Source organism: Balaenoptera acutorostrata, chromosome 11 (genome assembly GCF_949987535.1).
Source record: "Balaenoptera acutorostrata chromosome 11, mBalAcu1.1, whole genome shotgun sequence".
Taxonomy (NCBI): Eukaryota; Metazoa; Chordata; class Mammalia; order Artiodactyla; family Balaenopteridae; genus Balaenoptera; species Balaenoptera acutorostrata.
In genome coordinates, this window is record NC_080074.1 from 28,438,391 (window position 1) to 28,450,393 (window position 12,003).

Below are 12,003 nucleotides of genomic sequence, written 5' to 3' on the forward strand. Positions count from 1 at the left end.
CAAAACGCAGTATCAAGGGCATTTCTCTATTTTGCCAGCATGGAGCCAGCATAAAATAGTCTGAGCTCCTGCCAAAGCTGTCTGGAAATGAACTGTTTCACTTTAGGAAGAAAGAAAAATGAATAAAGTATTTTAGCTTTTGGTTTATGGACACGAAGGTCGTACTTCATCTGCGAGTCCCCTCACGCACACAAGATCGTAAAACCGTCTCTCCTGGGGGATAATGATAATGGGATATCTGACACCCATCCAAAAATTTCCAACCTCTGGTTGTATCTTAAATAAGAAAATTCAGAGTGTACAGAAAGGTCACAAAGGATTATCAGGAAAAAAAATAGTGCAACCTCTAAAGAGTAAAAGGGACTGGGAAGCATTGGATAGGGAAGGGATACCATGATGGAAAGGCGATCCTGGGGGTCAGCTTCTCCTTCAGGACCTGGGGCAACTCCTTGAAACAAAGGTGGCCCTTTATCTCTAAGTGTGACACACAGATGTTCTCTCCAGTACTCTGGAGGGGACAGCTTTTCTTATGTTTTTGCCTCCTCCTTACTTGATCGTGGTAAGTCTTCATTGGGGAGAAAACCACTTGGGATGTACCCCTTACAAAGTCTAAAGCCTGACAAGCTCTTTTTGTATCATGAATACCTAGATCTGAGGCTGCAAGCTGTGGAATTCTGACTGGCCTTCCAGCTTTTTTTTTTAATTAATGTTTTTAAATTGGAGTAGAGTTGATTTACAATATTGTGTTAGTTTCTGCTGCACAGCAAAGTGAGTAAGTTATACATATACATATATTCACTCTTTTTTAGATTCTGTTCCCGTATAGGTCATTACAGAGTACTGAATAGAGTTCCCTGTGCTATACAGTAGGTTCTTATTAGTTATCTATTTTATAAATAGTAGTGTATATATGTCAATCCCAATCTGCCAGTTTATCCCTCCCCCACCTTTCCCCCTTGGTAACCATAAGTTTGTTTTCTATGTCTGAGTGGCCTTCCAGCTTAAAAAAAAAATCTGACATTAAAAATAAGGAGATTTGGGCTTCCCTGGTGGCGCAGTGGTTGAGAATCTGCCTGCTAATGCAGGGGACACGGGTTCGAGCCCTGGTCTGGGAAGATCCCACATGCCACGGAGCAGCTGGGCCCGTGAGCCACAATTGCTGAGCCTGCGCGTCTGGAGCCTGTGCCCCGCGACGGGAGGGGCCGCGATAGAGAAAGGCCCGCGCACCGCGATGAAGAGCGGTCCCCGCACCGCGATGAAGAGTGGCCCCCGCTTGCCGCAACTGGAGAAAGCCCTCGCACGAACCGAAGACCCAACACAGCCAAAAAATAAATAAAATAAATAAATAAATAAATAAGAAAAATCCTTAAAAAAAAAAAAGAAGCAAATCTTGAAAAAAAAAAAAAATAAGGAGATTTTATAGAAAATTTTGGATTGCAAGAATTTTAGAAAAATTAGCCATTATGGCAACACTACATTCATATTCCCACAATTCCATATCTATATAAAAAGACTAGATTTGAGGACAGGCTCCCTGTTTCAGGTAGGACAAGCAGTGACCAGTTCACCATACTCTCTGCTTCTCCCAGTCTTCCTGACATAGGCTGATGCTGGCTCTCATTTATCTTTGTGCTTGTAGAGTTTTATTTCTTCTAACAGAACCACAAAGAATGGCCCCAAAGCAGAAACAACCCCAATGTCCATTTCAATAGAATGTCCATCATCAACAAATACATTGATATATTAAACTCTGAAAGTGAAGGAACAATTTATCTAGTCCCAAACATGATGTTCCGTGAAAGAAGCCAGACTGTATGTTTCTATTTATAAGAACGACAAGAATGGGCCAACTTAATCTATAGTATTAGAAGTTAGAATTGGAATTTTTGTCTTTGGGGAGAGGCAGTGACTGTGAGTCAGGAGTGTGACCTCTGGGATGCTTATATGTTCAATCTCCTGACCTGTGTGCTGGCACCTGGGTGTGTTGTCTTTGTGTCATTCACTGTGTGCAGTTTTCTGTTTACATATGCTTTGCTTGAATAAAAATAAGAGTGTGCCTGTGCAAACAGATTATATCCTGGTTTGCTTACTTGTTTACATGACTTGCTGGCCAATACAGGTCTTCGAATTGAAAAATTTTTTTTAAAAATTGTTTTCCTAGTGTTTGAAAAGAGGTGTGATTTTTACTTGAGCTATTTTTTAGGTTTTAGGGTTATAAAAGTCCAGTGCAACCATGTTTAAAATGATTAATTTCAATGCCTCCAGATACATCTCAATATCTTTGAGTTGTTTATTCAAGAGAGTTTTCTGGGCAGTACATATTCTGAGCCGTTTCATATCTGCTGTAGCATATGAATGCTGGATATAGAATTCTCGCACCACAATATTTTCTTCTAAAAGTCTGTAGACGTTTTTATAAGATTTTCAGTCAGTGATATTTGAGATAGGAAGCCAATAGAATATTTGCTCTTTAGTGGGTACTTTAAACTTTAAAGATTTTTCCTTGTGATGTTGTACATATTGTTTATTAAATTTGTTTCTATATTTTTTCTTTTAAAAATTGATTTTTTAATACTTGAAGCTAGAAATGTTCAATCAGTATATGTCAAAGTGGGTTCAGTTTTGCCTAGGATCTGGTGTGTACTCTCAATTACTTAAAATACTTTTCCCAAATAAGAATTTTTTTCTGTTATTTGACAATTCTCTCTCTTTCAGTAGTTCTCTTTCTTTAGGGGACATCTGCTATTATCTCATCTTCTCTCTACATTATTTTCATTGCTTTTACTTTCTCCCTTGTAGTTGCGGATAATTTCTTGACATCATTTACTATTTTGCTTGTTCCATTTTCTAAATTAATTATTTATTTATTTATTAATTTATGGCTGTGTTGGGTCTTCGTTTCTGTGCGAGGGCTTTCTCTAGTTGTGGCAAGCGGGGGCCACTCTTCATCACAGTGCGCGGGCCTCTCACTGTCGCGGCCTCTCTTATTGCGGAGCACAGGCTCCAGATGCGCAGGCTCCGCAATTGTGGCTCACGGGCCTAGTTGCTCCGCGGCATGTGGGATCTTCCCAGACCAGGGCTCGAACCCGTGTCCCCTGCATTGGCAGGCAGACTCTCAACCACTGCGCCACCAGGGAAGCCCGCTTGTTCCATTTTCTGTGGAGTGCAAATTGCATTTAACTGCTTCTATAATGACTTTAACATCCATTTTACTTTTAAGATAAAGAGGACTATTCCACTGCAATTCTTTTTTTTTTTTTTTTTTTTAATAACTAAAGGGGACTTAATCAGTGAAGGCAGTTTACAAGTAGAGGGGGTTTGGTTTTTTTTTTGTTGTTTTTTTTGTTTGTTTGTTTTGTTTTGTTTTTTAATTAATTTATTTATTTTTGGCTGTGTTGGGTCTTCGTTTCTGTGCGAGGGCTCTCTCTAGTTGTGGCAAGTGGGGACCACTCTTCATCGCGGTGCGCGGGCCTCTCACTGTCGCGGCCTCTCTTGTTGCGGAGCACAGGCTCCAGACGCGCAGGCTCAGTAATCATGGCTCACGGGCCCAGCCGCTCCGCGGCATGTGGGATCTTCCCAGACCAGGGCTCGAACCCGTGTCCCCTGCATTGGCAGGCAGATTCTCAACCACTGCGCCACCAGGGAAGCCCTGCAATTCTTTTTTATTGTAAATGTTTCCTTTTTCATGATGGCAGACTCTATAGGTTCTTGAATCATGTTGAAATATGAATTATTTAGTGTGTCATAAACTGAGGTATATGATACACTCAACTATACACTTGTGGTCTAAAAATTAAAGTAAAAAATCCTGAATCAGATAATTTGTAATTTTTCTATTTTTTCAAATAACTCTATTTCAAAGAAAGGTAGCTCTACTTAGTCATCTTAGAATCTTTTACATTATTCTCATGATGTGTAGACTATTGTACTGAGTTCTGTAGTTATTCTGTTTGCTATTCTTGTACAGGGATATATTTACTTGCTTGGTGTCCAAGAAAGCACTGGACTGGGTTCTGATAATGTGTGGGTTTATGACAAGATATCTCAAGTAGAATTTGTTTGAAAGAAGAAATGAGACAATTAAATCATCAGATTGCTTGCTCAGTGATTTTTAAGACTAAAAGGCATGGAGAAGTCTCTAGAGCCACAGCTGCAATCACAACCAGCTCTTTGTGCCATTGCACAAATGCAGGGCAGAGTAGCTCCCCATCGTGCTCAATCTTCTGCTTGCTGAGACTTTTTGCAAGAACGAAGTCTGAGGCGTTCCAACACAGAAGCTGTTATCTATCGGCTGAGGTGAGAGGGTCCTAAGGGCTGGGCTTACCAGTGAGTTCTCAATGCCCTCTTTTCTGAGTCTTAGGATAGCACCAAACTCACCTCTTTAGTTTGGGGTTTCAGTAAACATTTGTTAGTAGCCTCCCTGGATCCATGACCTCTTCCCCTTTCCAAAGAGTTGTGACTTCCATTTAGGTTTAAGTGTTTCCATCATGATCTTCCATGTTCAGCTTGAAGGACGGAACACATGGTTTCCAACCCCCTGGCTGCAAGGATTGTTTAGAAGATGGCATGTAGGCTAAACCAGTCCAATCAATGTGCCTCTCAGGAATTTTGCTGAGAATACAGGGACAAAGACTCTCTTTCCTGATGGATGTGAAATAGTGGGCACGTGGCACTGGAACTGTTGGCAGCTGTCTTGAGACCATAGGGGTGAAGGAGCCAGTCTTAGGATATATCTGACACCAAGGCTGGGAGAGTGGAATTAGAAAACAACAAAACAAAACTGGGCTTTAGTGACATCATTGAGTAGCTGAGATTGTCCTCATTGGACTCCAGAAAGACACTCTTCTGCATTTACCTTTTCCCAAGTCATTAAGTTTCCTTTATTGTTAAGCCACTTTGAGTCATGCTTTCTTTACTTGCATACAAATGGATCCTCAGTAGTATAGTGGTGTCATTGGGGGTCTATTAGCTCTTCTCCCTACCATCTAGAAACATTGTTCTCAGGAAGAGGGCAGCCTTCATCATCTTTCTTTGATCCAAGACCTCTTAGACTATATCTGGAGAATAAATTCCTGTAGATTTCTGATATGTAGGTGGCACCAGTCCTTGATTTCCAGTGGTTATGCAGATGTTTTCCAATATGATTATTTTGTTGGTCACTGTATTTGTTTTCTATTACTGCATAACAAATTACCATAAATTTAGCGGCTCAAAACAGTGGACACTGATTATCTCAAGTAACTGGACTAGGAGACTGGGCACAGTTTATCTGAATCTTCTGCTCACTGTCTCACAAAGCTACAGTCAAGGTGTTGGCTGAGCTGCATTCCTCTCCGGAGTTCAGGGTCTTCTTCAAATTTCATGTGGTTGGGAGAATTCAGTTCCCTGTGGTTGAAGGACTGAGGCTCTAGGTCCTAGGGCCCACCTACTGTCCCCTGCCACATGCTCCTCTCCATAGGCAGTTTGCTTTCAAGGCTAGCAGGACAGCCTTTCCATCCAGTCTGGTAAGATGGAGTCTTATAGATGTACTGTAGCATAATCACAGGAGTGACATTCCATCACCTTTGCCATATTCTACAGGTAGGTTAGAAGCAAATCACAAGTCCCATCTACACTATCAGGGAGGGGGTTACTCAGTGTGACTTGGGGGTCACATTAGGCTGTGTCCACCACAGTCATTTCAATAGTTATTTAGTTTTTTTAGAATTGGATTGTGGCTAAGATATGTCCCCAACCTTTCGCACCGTATCTTTTACTCTTTGACATCAGTTTGACCTGAAGAATGGTTTTAGTGTTTCTGAGAGAGAAAGGCCAGTGTGGAAAAGTGGAAATAAACCAAGCAACTGATCATCATAGAAACCCGGGAGGAAGGCACAGCTAAGGTTTCACAATTCCTTAGGCTGCCCTGGCTCTGTGGCAGCCCATCTGTGTTTGCCAAGGTCCAACAGAGGCACTGTGGAATGTATTTCTTCAGTTTAATTTTAGTGTGGGCTGCTTTGAATTTTACTCTGATATTCAGCAGGGGCTCACAGTAATGCTCAGACTTACCTGAATGAATTTGTTCTCATGTTGACTAAACCAGCAAGTCGCCTACCTTGGAAAGTGTGGAGATGAGATATAGGTGTGAAATTCATTTCTGAATAGTGCTGAAGTTCTAAGCTGCTGCTGATTTACCCAGCATGTTTCATCCAGTTAAACTCAACCAATTTTTAGTGATGATATTTTTCAAGTGACTGAGTTTGCCTCCCTTGTCAGAATTCTAGCTGAGAAGAAGTTAATGACTACAATAACAAGCTTGGAAATGAGTTTTAAAAGCCCAGTGGGGTGGCGGGGGTTGGGGGGGAAGCAAGCCTGTGGATTTTATTTTTAACTGTAGTAAAGCTAGAACAGATGACTTGGATGAGAATTATTCTGCTTCTGGTTCTTCTCTGTGAGTTATGACCCATTGTAAGACTTCACCCACTTCCCTGTGATCTCTGTCCCCAAGTCATAATTCTAGCATGATTATGTCAAAATTATCTCCACAGTAGCCAATTGTGGTGTTACAAACAGAGTTAAGACTTCAGGTGGTGAATAAGCAGAAGCAGCAGGAGCCCTAGAAACAGAGAAGCATAAACCTTCTGCTCTTCTGAAAAATGTTCCTGAGGACAGTAGAGTGAGGGAAGAGAGAAAACATGGTTTGTTACATAAGCCAGAATTATTTCTAAATGGAAGGAAGATGGATCTAATTTTCTCAAATGACATTCGTGAAATTGTTCTCAAGCAAAGGAACTCTGTGAGATGGGTCATATTACTGTCACATTATATATGGATGTAAAGCTTTTTCAAAATGAAATATATACTATTTCCTGTACCGCCTATTATATAAAGATAGAGTCATCTTTAAACTTTTATGACCAGAAAAGCACTTTACCTGATTTTATTGTCCATGGGACTATATAACCTGAAACTCGTGTGTGTGGAATAGCCTAGTGAGTGCATTTGTTGAGGAATAATCAGTGCACAAGGCTGATTGTATCATATTAGAAAGTTAAATAGTCACTCCCAATTAATCGGTTTTTTTTTTTTGTCAGAGGTTGCTGTATTCGGTGGCTGTGCATTTTGTTTAACCCTAGGAGTGCCCTTTGTGGGTGGTTAAAGACTCAGCATCTCACAGGGTCAAACGAATTAACTCAGGAAAGGTTCCAGGGGTCCGTAGGGCCTGACTGAAAAAAAAATCAGTGCTTTATATTCTTATTTTCTGCTTTTCATAGATAAGGAGAATTTTAAAAATATGTAGTGTACTTTAATTGTAATGCTGTTTGTGACAAAGATTCTCCTGCTTTCTTTCCGGGCAAGATGGGGAAGTGTGGGCTAAATTGGAGTTCAGGTAGGCTAATGGGGATCAGTTGTACCCCAAAAGGGCTCATGTGGAGGACAGGCTATAGAGGGGGGCCACGAGTTCCTGCTTTTGGTCTGTGTTGATCAACGTTTTTATCCATGTTTGTATGATGGAATAGAAGTCCTGTTTATCCCATTTGTGGATGCCACAGTGATAGATAGTGTGGCCAGTGAAATAGACAAATGAATCAAAATTACACAAGACAACCCATTCGCTGACGAGAGTAATGAAGGAAATCCAAGAAGATGGTGTATGACTGGGATACACACTGAAAGTGATTTAAGTTTTTCTTTATTTTAATTTTAGATATTAAAAATGTTTAAAAATCATACAAAAAAGAAAAAAGTTTCTCATGTACTCACTTTCTAAATGCTAATATTTTGGCTGTTTTCTCATAGACTTTTTAAAGTGTGTGTATACATGCTCATACATATATTTAGATTTATATATTTTGGATGCACGTAATTAATATAGAAATCTGTTGCCCTGTGGAAAAATATTACAGGTAAAGTTAAGTCTTGCTGTGGTCTGATGTGCCTCCCACCCCCCCTTTCCTATGTTGAATCCTAACTTCCAGTGCTGATGGTATTAGGAGGTGAGGCCTTTGGGAAGGTGACTAGGTCATGACCACGAGTCACCTCATTAGAAGAAACGACACTCTTATCACTCAGGAAATTCCAAGAGATTTAGGAGTTCGGTGTCAGGAACTGGGGTCAGAGACCAAATGTTAGAACAAAAGATGCTCTGAGCACCCCTGGTGCTTAGGAAATTATAAGAGTTTTAGGAGTTCTGTGTCAGGAACTTGGGGCAGATACGTCTCTGTCTCTGTCTCTATTTCTGTATCTGGATATCATTATTTCACAAGTTTACCTGCCACTGTGCATATTTTAATGTAATCATGCCTCTATTGATATCACTGGCTCCCAATTTGTAGCAGGACATTGCCAGATGAGAGTGATTTTCTTCTACTCCTCCTCCCGGTGGTTGGATGTTTTTTCCTTTGGTTGGAGTGGGGCTGATTTTCCTTCTGCCTTCCCCTCAACACAGAACGAGGCTTGGTCAGTCCAAGAGCTTTATCACCCTGGCTGCGTGTGATTGGTGAGGAGTTGGCAGCTGTTACAGTCCAGGTCAATCAAGACTTTTGCTGTAGTTCAAAGAAGCAGGTGCTCCCTGCTCTTCAGTCACATGCCTTGAAGATGATGTCAACTGGGATTTGCTCATGACCATATTTGCTTTCATGTGGGAGACCTTCCCCAAGTCAAGTCACTCAAGGAAAAATAAAACTTATGGATCCCTGAGGCCAGTTTTAATCCCTTACATTTAATCCCTTACATTTCCCAGCTAGGTAATATATTCTCCCTTTTAAAGCCAGTGTTAGCTGGGTTTCTATCACAGGTAACCAAAAGAGTCCCAATTAATACAGAAGTAAGATATAGTCAACGGAAATGGAGAGATTTAGCTTGTATAAATTTAGCTGAGGGTATATGAGAACTATCTTCCTATGCTTAAAGAATTATTGTGTGGAATTTATAGTAGTAGACTTATTATAAATGACTTCATCCCAGAATTAGGTTGTGATTTAGACACAAACTTTAGCCCTAAATAAATAAAAACTTGTAACACTTAGGGCTCTCCAAAATAAATGACGGGCTGCTTTGTAGGTATTCAAAAGGCCAGGTCCTAGAGCAGTAACAATAGCAAGAAACTTCTATACAAAGGATACTTGTGGGTGTGGCTCAGCTCCTGGTCCTCAGGTTATTAAGAGCAGTGGTAATAGCATAGAGGAAGTCCCCATTGGAAGATCAGGGCCTCCAGACTGGGGTGCAGCCAAAAGATGGCAACCCCAGTGTGTTGATGTCTCTAAGAAGGGAAAGAGTAGTCAGGAGAAGGAGCTGGGCTAAGGTGACTGGGGAGCTGCTGATGCACTGCAATGGGGCTTACTTATTCTAAGAATACAAGGTTATTTTAACATTAATAATTAATATATTTCATGTAATAATATTAACAAAGGAGAAGAATCAGGAAATTCTGTGATCATCTGTTGCCAGTATTGCTTTGTTCCATTTTCTCTCTCTCTCTCTCCCATCCTTCTCAGACTCCAATTATGTATGTTTTGATTATGTCCCACATGTCTGTTATATTGTGTTATTTCCATCTTTCCCCCTCCCTCCCTCTTTTTTTAACTTCAGGGCTTCATTTTGGAATTTTTTTTTTTTTTTGCCATATAGTATGTTGCATGCAGGATCTCAGTTCTCCAACCAGAGATCAAACCCGTGCCCCCTGCAGTGGAAGCGTGGGGTCTTAACCACTGGATCGCCAGGGAAGTCCCATGATAGAAAAAAAAATTTTTTTAACATCTTTATTGGAGTATAATTGCTTTACAATGGTGTGTTAGTTTCTGCTTTATAACAAAGTGAATCAGCTATACATATACATATATCCCCATATCTCCTCCCTCTTGCGTCTCCCTCCCACCTTCCCTACCCCACCCCTCTAGGTGGGCACAAAGTACCGAGCTGATCTCCCTGTGCTATGCGGCTACTTCCCACCAGCTATCCATTTTACATTTGTTAGTATATATAACTCCATGCCACTCTCTCACTTCGTCCCAGCTTACCCTTCCCCCTCCCCGTGTCCTCAAGTCCATTCTCTAGGTCTGAATCTTTATTCCTGTCCTGCCCCTAGGTTCTTCAGAACAATTTTTTTTTTTTTAGATTCCATATATATGTGTTAGCATACGGTGTTTGTTTTTCTCTTTCTGACTTACTTCACTCTGTACGACAGACTCTAGGTCCATCCACCTCACTACAAATAACTCAATTTTGTTTCTTTTTATGGCTGAATAATATTCCACTGTATATATGTGCCACATTTTCTTTATCCATTCATATGTTGATGGGCACTTAGGTTACTTCCATGTCCTGGCTATTGTAAATAGAGCTGCAAAGAACATTGTGGTACATGACTCTTTGAATTATGGTTTTCTCAGGGTATATGCCCAGTAGTGGGATTGCTGGGTCGTATGGTAGTTCTATTTTTAGATTTTTAAGGAACCTCCATACTGTTCTCCCTAGTTGCTGTATCAACTTACATTCCCACCAACAGTGCAACAGGGTTCCCTTTTCTCCACACCTTCTCCAGCATTTATTGTTTGTAGATTTTTTGATGATGGCCATTCTGACCGGTGTGAGATGATACCTCATTGTAGTTTTGATTTGCATTTCTCTAATGATTAGTGATGTTGAGCATTCTTTCATGTGTTTGTTGGCAATCTGTATATCTTCTATGGAGAAATGTCTGCTTAGGTGTTCTGCCCATTTTTGGATTGGGTTGTTTGTTTTTTTGATATTGAGCTGCATGAGATGCTTGTAAATTTTGGAGATTAATCCTTTGTCAGTTGCTTCATTTGCAAATATTTTTTTCCATTCTGAGGGTTGTCTTTTCGTCTTGTTTATGTTTTCCTTTGCTGTGCAAAAGCTTTTAAGTTTAGTTAGGTCCCATTTGTTTATTTTGTTTTTATTTCCATTTCTTTAGAAGGTGGGTCAAAAAGGATATTGCTATGATTTATGTTATAGAGTGTTCTGCCTATGGTTTCCTCTAAGAGTTTTATAGTGTCTGGCCTTACATTTAGGTCTTTAATCCACTTTGAGTTTAGTTTTGTGTATGGTATATAGGGAGTGTTCTAATTTTATTCTTTTACATGTAGCTGTCCAGTTTTCCCAGCACCACTTATTGAAGAAGCTCTCTCTTCTCCATTGTATATTCTTGCTTCCTTTAACAAAAATAAGGTGACCATAGGTGCGTGGGTTTATCTCTGGGCTTTCTATCCTGTTCCATTGATCTATTTTTCTGTTTTTGTGCCAGTACCATACTGTCTTGATTACTGTAGCTTTGTGGTATAGTCTGAAGTCAGGGAGTCTGATTCCTCCGGGTCCGTTTTTCTTTCTTAAGATTGCTTTGGCTATTCGGAGTCTTTTGTGTTTCCATACAAATTGTGAAATTTTTTGCTCTAGTTCTGTGAAAAATTCCATTGGTAGTTTGATAGGGATGGCATTGAATCTGTACATTGCTTTGAGTAGTAGAGTCATTTTCACAATGTTGATTCTTCCAATCCAAGAACATGGTATATCTCTCCATCTGTTTGTATCATCTTTAATTACTTTCATCAGTGTCTTATAGTTTTCTGCATACAGGTCTTTTGTCTCCCTAGGTAGGTTTATTCCTAGGCATTTTATTCTTTTTGTTGCAGTGGTAAATGGGACTGTTTCCTTAATTTCTATTTCAGATTTCTCCTCATTAGTGTATAGGAATGCAAGAGATTTCTGTGCATTAATTTTGTATCCTGCTACTTTACCAAATTCATTGATTAACTCTAGTAGTTTTCTGGTAGGGTCTTTAGGATTCTCTGTGTATAGTAACATGTCATCTGCAAACAGTGACAGCTTTACTTCTTCTTTTCCGATTTGGATTCCTTTTATTTCTTTTTCTTCTCTGATTGCTGTGGCTAAAACTTCCAAAACTATGTTGAATAATAGTGGTGAGAGTGGGCAACCTTGTCTTCTTCCTGATCTTAGTGGAAATGGTTTCAGTTTTTCACCATGGAGAACGATGTTGGCTGTGGG